Consider the following 8,500-nt stretch of genomic DNA (forward strand, 5'->3'; position numbering starts at 1 on the left):
TTATCTGAGAAGCCAGCAAAGGGCAATGACTCAAGGCTTGAGAAATGCACCTTGCGTGGCCAGGAAACCAAAGCACCCAACCCCTTTAATTTAGTCAAGATGCCTGCTAACTTTTCACCTATTTTTAACCACCAAATTAGCTGTCTGGCCTCCAGCTATGGTCAGCAGGAGGGATCAGCAACTTCAGAGGGCCGAAAGCTTCAACTAGAGCTGCAGCTTTTACCTCCTGCAGCTTCCAGGCAAGGGCAACCAAGCCTCAAGTCAGGGCGGCTCAGAGCCTGACAGAGCTCCGTCCTCTGCTATTGAGCTTTCCTTCTGCAACCAATCACACTCTGCTTGAAAACATTTCAGGGTGGACAACCAGAGGCTGCATTTTGGGGGTTGCAGGCTTCAAGAGTTTCAATCAGGCTGAAAGAAAAAAAAGGGAACTTTTTGTTTCAGGTCAAAGCCAAGCATTGTGTTACATTACCCACACACACACTCACACACACTCTTGTTTTGGTTTGTTTTGTTTCTCAGGCTCAAAAATCCTGAGAAAGATTCTTTGTTCTCCCCACCAGAAAATCAAGTTTGCTAATCGACTCCAGCCCCAAATGTTTCAGGTCATTTGCTGAAAAGAAAGATTCATTATTCCTCTATCTCTGCGTGCTATAAATCAACCCCACCACTGCCTAGAAGAATCTGAACAGGCTCAGATTGCTCCAGGACTGGGCACTTGGACAAATTCTTTCACACAACCTGTGTGTGCTGGAGCTGCCTCTTCTGTGGTGCTCCTCAGGGCAAGCTGATTTTGCCTTCTTAGCAACAATTTCTGCCCCCCCCCTCCCCCCCCCTTCCCCAAGGGGTTGTCAAACACTTGAAAAGGTTGCCTGGAGTAGTGGTGGTGGAGTCCTCATCCTGGAGGACTTTCAAAGCTGTGTGGATGTGGTGCTGAGGAGAGACTTAAAGGAGTTGGGGATGTTTGGTTTGGAGAGGAGAAGGCTCTGAGATGACCTTATTGTGGCCTTTTAGTATCTTAAGGGAGCTACAAGAAAGCTGGAGAGGGACTTTTTAGGCTGTCAGGTAGTGCTAGGACTGGGGGGCATGGAACAAAGCTAGAAATGGGTAGATTCAGACTGGATGTTAGGAAGAAGTTGTTCAGCATGAGGGTGGTGAGAGCCTGGAAGGGGTTGCCCATGGAGGTGGTGGAAGCCTCATGCCTGGAGGTGTTTAAGGCCAGGCTGGATGTGGCTCTGGCCAGCCTGATCTAGTGTGAGGTGTCCCTGCCCATGGCAAGGGGGTTGGAACTGGCTGATCCTTGTGGGCCCTTTCAGCCCTGACTCATTGTAGGATTCTATGCTTTAGTGGTGACCTGGCAGCACTGGGTTGAGTTGGACTTGATGATGTTTAAGGTCTCCTCCAACCTAAACAATTCCACTATTCTACTGTGATCACAGTGAGTGGATCTGAAAGCTTCTTGCTGGGGTCACAGGGTCACAGGATGTTAGGGGTTGGAAGGGACTTCCACAGATCCAGTCCAATCCTCCTGCCAGAGCAGGTCCATAGAATCAAGCTCAGGTTGCACAGGAACATGCCCAGACAGGGCTTGAAAGGAATTCTCTTGTGTGGGGGATTGTTTTTTTCCCCCCTTCCTGTTCCTCCAAAGATCTTGTTGGTCACTACACTTGTGGGTTCTGTCAAGTGTGAGAGTCTTCCATACTGGCTGGGATTCTGGGATTCAAAGCATTGTTGGGGTTTGAAACTCGGGATCCCAGCCTGCTGTGTGGGTGGGGTTGGAAGGGGCCATGGTTTAGTGATGATCTGGGTTAATATTTGGACTCAATGAGCACAGGATGTTAGGGGTTGGAAGGGACCTCTGGAGGTCTTTAGGGTCCAATCTTCCCTTGCCAAAGCAGGTTGAACAGGAAGGCATCCAGACAGGGCTGGAAAGTCTCCAGAGAAGGAGACTCCACAGCCTCTCTGGGCAGCCTGTGCCAGTGCTCTGGGACCCTTACAGTAAAGAAGTTCTTCCTCACCCAGCACATTTGCAGAGCAGATTCCCACTCTGCAGGGCTGGCTGGAAATGCCCACAGCAAGCAGAGAGGTGAAGTCAACACTTTGCTCCGAGCTGAGCTTGCTGTTTACATTCCTCACCTCCCAAAAGCAGCTCTGAAACGTGGGATTGATTTGCCACATGGAATGGGCCACGGGGCTATTGCAAGGACCTCTGGGCTCATTCATTTCATAGAATCATAGAGTCACAGAATTAAACAGGTTGGAAAAGACCTCTAGGATCATCAAGCCCAACCTATCACCTAACCCTTCTAATTAACTAACCCATGGAACTACATGCCTCATCCAGCCTCCTTTTAAACACCTCTAGGGATGGGGACTCCACCATCTCCCAGAGCAGCCCATTCCAATGTCAACCAAACCTTCTGTATAGAGCTTCTTCCTAATGTCCAGCCTAAATCATAGAATCATTGAATCAACCAGGCTGGGAGAGACCTCCAAGATCAGCCAGTCCAACCTAGCACCCAGCCCTGGCCAATCAACTAGACCATGGCACTAAGTGCCTCATCCAGCCTCCTCTTAAACACCTCCAAGGATGGGGACTCCACCACCTCCGTGGGCAGCCCATTCCAATGCCAATCACTCTCTCTGTCAAGAACTTCCTCCTAACAGCCAGCCTAGACCTCCCCTGGCACAACTTGAGGCTGTGTCCTCTTCTTCTGTTGCTGGTTGCCTGGCAGAAGAGACCAACCCCACCTGGCTACAGCCTCCCTTCAAGTAGTTGCAGACAACAATGAGGTCTGCCCTGAGCCTCCTCTTCAGCAGGCTGCACACCCCCAGCCCCCTCACCCTCTCCTCACAGGGCCTCCAGGCCCCTCATCAGCCTTGGTGCCCTTCTCTGGACACCTTCAAGCACCTCAGCATCTTTCTTAAACTGAGGGACCCAGAACTGGATGCAGCACTCAAGGTGATCCCTTGGAGAGTGAAGTCAGCTTTCCAGTTCCCACCTCTTGCCAAAGTAGCAGGAAAGCTTCTAAATCTGGCTCAGCAGCTATGAGAGCCTCACCCCTCTGTGGCAGCCTAAGGACTTGGCAGACTCAGGCCAGGAGCATTGTCTCAAGTTGTGCCACAGGAGGTATAGGCTGGACATTAGGAGGAAGTTCCTCACAGAGAGAGAGTGATTGGCATTGGAATGGGCTGCCTAGGAAGGTAGTGGATTTGTTGTCCCTGAAGGTGCTCAAGAAAAGCCTGAATAGGGCTGGGTGCTAGGTTGGACTGGATGATCTCAGGCTCATGGGATATCAGGGGTTGGAAGGGACCCAAAGAGATCATCGAGTCCAACCCCCTGCCACAGCAGGACCATACAATCTAGCTCAGGTCACACAGCAACACATCCAGACAGGCCTTGGAAGGCTCCAGAGAAGGAGACTCCACAACCTCTCTGGGGAGCCTGTGCTCCTTGTGTTGAGCTGGAACCTCCTGTGCTGCAGCTTCCATCCACTGCTGCTTGTCCTATCCCAGAGAGCAAGTGAGATCACCTTGGAGGTCTCTTCCAACCTGGTTGATTCTATGATTCCAATGATTCCATGATCATGCCATGGTGCCAGGAGATGCATTTCTGCTCGGGATGACACATTCCCTCTGGTGACACTGCCCATGTGCTGTGCCACTCCAGAAGCTTGGCAGGCCAGCAGCCAGCCTCCCAGCGCCGCGGTGTGGGGGCCAAACCCTCCCAAAAAGGGCAGGACTCATACACAACCGAAATGTGAAAAGGGCTGTGGTTAGCAGGGAGATTCCTGGCTGTAGCAGTCACTTCAAAAAAACATATTCAAGATGCTGTAACAGCAGCAGATGATGGATTTTTCCCTCTCTCTCTCTCCCCCCCCTCTCCCCCCTCCTTTTCTTAACCCAGGCCATAGGACTGAAAACTTCCTAAGGGAGCTGAACGTGCTTTTTGTACGACAACAATGGGTAAGTTTCCACTGGATTAAGTGGCATTAGGCTTGAGCTAATTTAGCCTTTGTGTTTAGGTACAATGAAGCTAAACAGTGTGTTCCTTGCACCCCAGGTCAGGACAAAAGCTGAGATGGCCAAACCAAGAGCCAAAGCTATCAGAGTCTCTCTGATTTTTTGATGATGGAAAACACCCTTCCAGGCTGAACTCTGATGCAAAAGGAGAACACCCTTCACGGAGTCACAGAACCACAGTCACAGAAGCACAGCATAGTAGAGCTGGAAGTGACCTCTGGAGATATCCTAGTCCAACCCCCCTGCAGCTTGCCCAGGAGCACAATGTCCAGGTGGGTTTGGAAGCTCTCCACAGAAGGAGTTTCCACAACCTCTCTGGACAGCCTGCTCCAGGCCTCCAGCACCCTCATGCCAAACAAGTTTCTCCTCCTGTTCACATGGAACCTCCTGGGTTCCAATCTGTGCCCACTGCCCCTTGTCCTGGCACTGGGCACCACTGACAAGAGTCTGGCCTCATCCTCTTAGCCCTCACAGGTCCTTTAGCTCTTCTGAGCATTGCTCAGATCCTTTCTGAGGCTGCTCTTCTGCAGGCTCTCAGCCCCAAGGCTCTCAGCCTTTGCTCCTCACAGAGCTGCTCCAGGCCCCTCAGCAGCTTTGTAGCCCTCAAGTGCATAGACTCCTTCGTGCCTGGAAGAAAGCTGTTCCAGGAGAAAAGCAAGGGAAGAGAAAAAGACAAGAGAAGGGAATTTGTGCCTCTGACACAGCTTGGTTATCCTCCATGAGTAGGAAATGAGGTGGTCCTGGTGAAACAGCACATCCCAGGCTCACTGCTGCCATGCCAGCGAGGGCAAGGTGCACAGCACACAGCTGAACCCTCCCAACCTGCAGCTATGGCCCCAGAATCACTGCTTCCTTCCATTCCATGGAATGGTTTGGGTGAGAAGGGCCCAATAAAGGCCATCTAGTTCAACACTCCTGCAGCCAGCAGGTGCATTTTCAGTTACAGCAGGTTGCTCAGAGCCCCAAACAACCTGACCCAGAACGACTCCAACCATGGAACATCTACCTCCCTGGGCACCCTGGGCCAGGGTCTCACCAGCCTCAGTGCAAAACATTTCTTCTCTCCATCTATCACAGAATCCCAGAAACACCCAGGTTGGCAAAGCCCTCAGGATCACCAAGCCCAACCTAGAACCCTACTCAACAAGATTCACCTTCAACCATAGCCCCAACCACCACATCCAAACCACCCTGAAACATATTCAAGCTGGGTGACTTCACCACCTCTCTGGGCAGCTCATTCCAGTCCCAGAACACTCTCTCCATGAAAAATTTCTTCCTCATGTCCAATCTAAACCTCCCCAGCCTCAGCTTGTGGCCATTTCCCCTTGTTCTGTCTCCAGTTACCTGTGAGAAGAGCCCAGGAGCAGCCTCTCCCCAGTATCCCTTCAGGTAGTTGCAGACAGCAATGAGGTCTCCCCTCAGCCTCCTCTTCCTCACACTAACCATCCCCAGCTCCCTCAGTCACTCTTCTAGCCTGGATCTCTCCTCTTTTAAGCACAGACCTTGCAGGGAGCCACCAGCACAGCAAGTATCCAAAACGTTTTGGCTTCAAGATCCCTTCCACATGGCCATGGGACATGAGACAAACAGAAGCCAGGCACGGAGGTAAAGAGTAAAACAGGGTTGTGGACTGGATGGCAACAACTATTATTTGTTTACCTTCCCTGCCAATAAAAGCCCAACGTGGAAATAATGAATGGAGCTTGCAAATTAGTCACTAGAAATCACTCCACTCGTAAAAAAAAATTATTAGCCCAGAAACAGGCTTGGAGGGGGGGAAAAAAAAGGTGAAAAAAGCCAGAGGAGCTCTTGTCTTCAGACAACCCTTTTTTTTTAACACTGGAATTAATGGGGGTCGTGTCAGGGCATGGAAAGCACATAAAGCAGAGCAGAGAGGGGAAAGCTCTTTGCTGAGGGAGCCAAGATGAAGTGAAGTTGGATTTGGGTCAAGTAAGCATTAAAAGACTGTCAGGCAGCCTGGGGTTTTGGGGGGGATTTTTTTTTCTAGCCAAAAAAAATCAATCTCCAGATAGAAGCAGAGATACAAAGAGATTCTGGGGGGTTAAAAGTCCAAAATGCAGCATGGAGAGATGATGCCGGACCATGGCTGTGCTGCCAGGTTGAAAATAGCTTCTGTGCTCAACACAGCTCACAGATCTTCTTTCCTTAAGCCTTGCAAGTCTCCTCACAACAAAGATCTTTAAGGAGAGCCTCCTGATGCTCACAACCTATGGTCCTCTGCTCTGTGCTCCTTTCTGGCTGTTGCCCCAAGGAATTTTGGGATGCAGTCTTGACTTCAGACATAATTTATGCTGATGAGCACCTCAGAGGCACGGATTGCTGTTGGGACTTCACTTCTCAGCTGTCAAAGGCAGGTCCTGACGTGGGGTGTGGATTCCTGACCTGGGCAGGGAGATCTGAAATGCTGACTGTGTCTTTGTGAAGGAAAGAGAGAGGCAATCCTTGGCTTCCCAGCACTGCTGCTTACTCTGGTGTTGGGTGTTGTTCAGACAGGGGCAGTAAAGGTTGAACAGGGCACCCTCAGTTGCCTTGCAGAGGACATCAAATTGGGCAGGAGCACTGGTCTGCTGGAGGGAAGGGAGGCTGCACAGAGGGATTTGGCCAGGCTGGATCAATGAGCTGAGGCCAGCCGGAGGAGGTTCAACAATGCCAAGTGCTGGGTCCTGCACTTGAGTCACAAGAAGCCCATGAATGCTCCAGGCTTGGAGCAGGGGGGCTGGAAAGTACCCTGTGGAAAAGGACCTGGAGGTCCTGGTCGACAATGGCTTAAGAAGAGCCAGCAGTGTCCAGGAGGTGGCCAAGAAAGCTACCAGCATCCTGGCTTGGAACAGCAAGAGTGTGGCCAGCAGGACCAGGGCAGGGACCATCACTCTGTACTTGGTGATGGTGAGGCTGCACCTCAAGTTCTGGGTTCAGTTTTGGGCCCCTCACTGCAAGAAGGCCACTGAGGTGCTGGAGTGTGCTCAGAGAAGGGCAGTAAAGCTTGGGAAGGGTCTGGAGCACAAATCTTGTGAGGGACAGGTGAGGCAACTGGAGAAAAGGAGGCGGAGGGGAGACCTTCTGGCTCTCTGCAGCTCCCTGAAAGGAGGTTGGAGCCAGTTTGGATTGATCTCTTTTTCCAAGAACAAGTGATATAACAAGAGGAAATGGCCTCAGGTTGTACCAGGGTCAGTTTAGGTTGGACATGAGGAACCATTTGTTCCCCAAAAGTGTTGTCAAGCCCCAGAAGAGGCTGTCCGGAGCGATGGTGGAGTCCCCATCCCTGGAGGGATTTAAAAGCTGTGTAGATGTAGCAGGGGTTGGCCAAAGCTGTCTTACCCCTGAAATACTCCAGGTTAGGTTGTTCAGAGCTCTGAGCAACCTTTCCTAGTTGCAGATGTCCCTGCTGACTGCAAAGGGCTGGATGACTTTTAAAGGTCCCTTCCAAACCCCAGCCGAGTTCTGTGTCTAAGTTTCTATGATTCCTGCTTCTGCCTTCCAGCTGCCATGCAGAGGGCAGCGATGCCTCAGCTCCCCAGAGCCTCCAGCAGCTCCCTTCTAGCTGCCAGACACAGGTGCTCCAGGAAACTTTAATGAGAAGTAAGTCTACCATTAGGATGGCTCAGTGATGATTTAATATTTCACTTCTATTATTAGGAGAGAAGCTGTGGAGTTGGGTTTTTTTTTCTCTATATATTCTTTTTTATGGTTTTTTTTTCCCTTATTTCCTCTTTCTTCTTCCCAAAGGTCACACTCAGGGCACAGGAAACAGCCCAAAGGTGGGAATTATCTCAAACTGCCTCTCCAACCACTTCAACCCATAATTTACTTTGCAGCAGGTATTTATGAAGCAGCAGGGAATGGCACCCAGGCTCCAACACAGGCCAGATTCCCATGGCATCCAACTGTGACTTTCCACAAGCTACAACCCTTCAGGGAAGAATGAAAAGGAGAGAGGGGAGGGGGAGAGGGCAAAACTTTTCCAGTTGCCACAGGTTGAATCTGCCCTTTCCCATCAAGTCTCAGCTCAGCTCTTGGGTTTTTTCTTTCTTGGGGGCTGGTAGGGGATACAATTGCAAGCAGACCCTCAAGGCTTGCTGCACCACGAGGCTGGCTTGAAACTGAAACCTTCTACACCAGCAACCTCCTACTGCAAGCAGAGTCCCAAATGCCTCCTGGCCTTGCCTTAAATTAAATCCAGGTTTTGCTTCTCCTTCTCCTCCTAAGCCCCGGCTGCAAATTGACAAACAAAGCTCATTGCCAACAGCTGCTAAAAATGCTGCTAATGAACGTTTGTCAGGAAGGAATAAACAGAGGAAGATGAAAAAAAAAAGCTTGGGGGGGGGGGGGGGGGTTGAAGAGTGGGGTTATGGTTGTCCTGCAGGCATCATTCATCATCCTAACTCCAGCTCAGCCATGAGCCTTTCCAACAGCAAACTGCAGCAAGGCTGTGACAGTGCCTTGGTGGTACCCAGGA

This window comes from Pogoniulus pusillus, chromosome 11 (assembly GCF_015220805.1).
Source record: "Pogoniulus pusillus isolate bPogPus1 chromosome 11, bPogPus1.pri, whole genome shotgun sequence".
Classification (NCBI taxonomy): Eukaryota; Metazoa; Chordata; class Aves; order Piciformes; family Lybiidae; genus Pogoniulus; species Pogoniulus pusillus.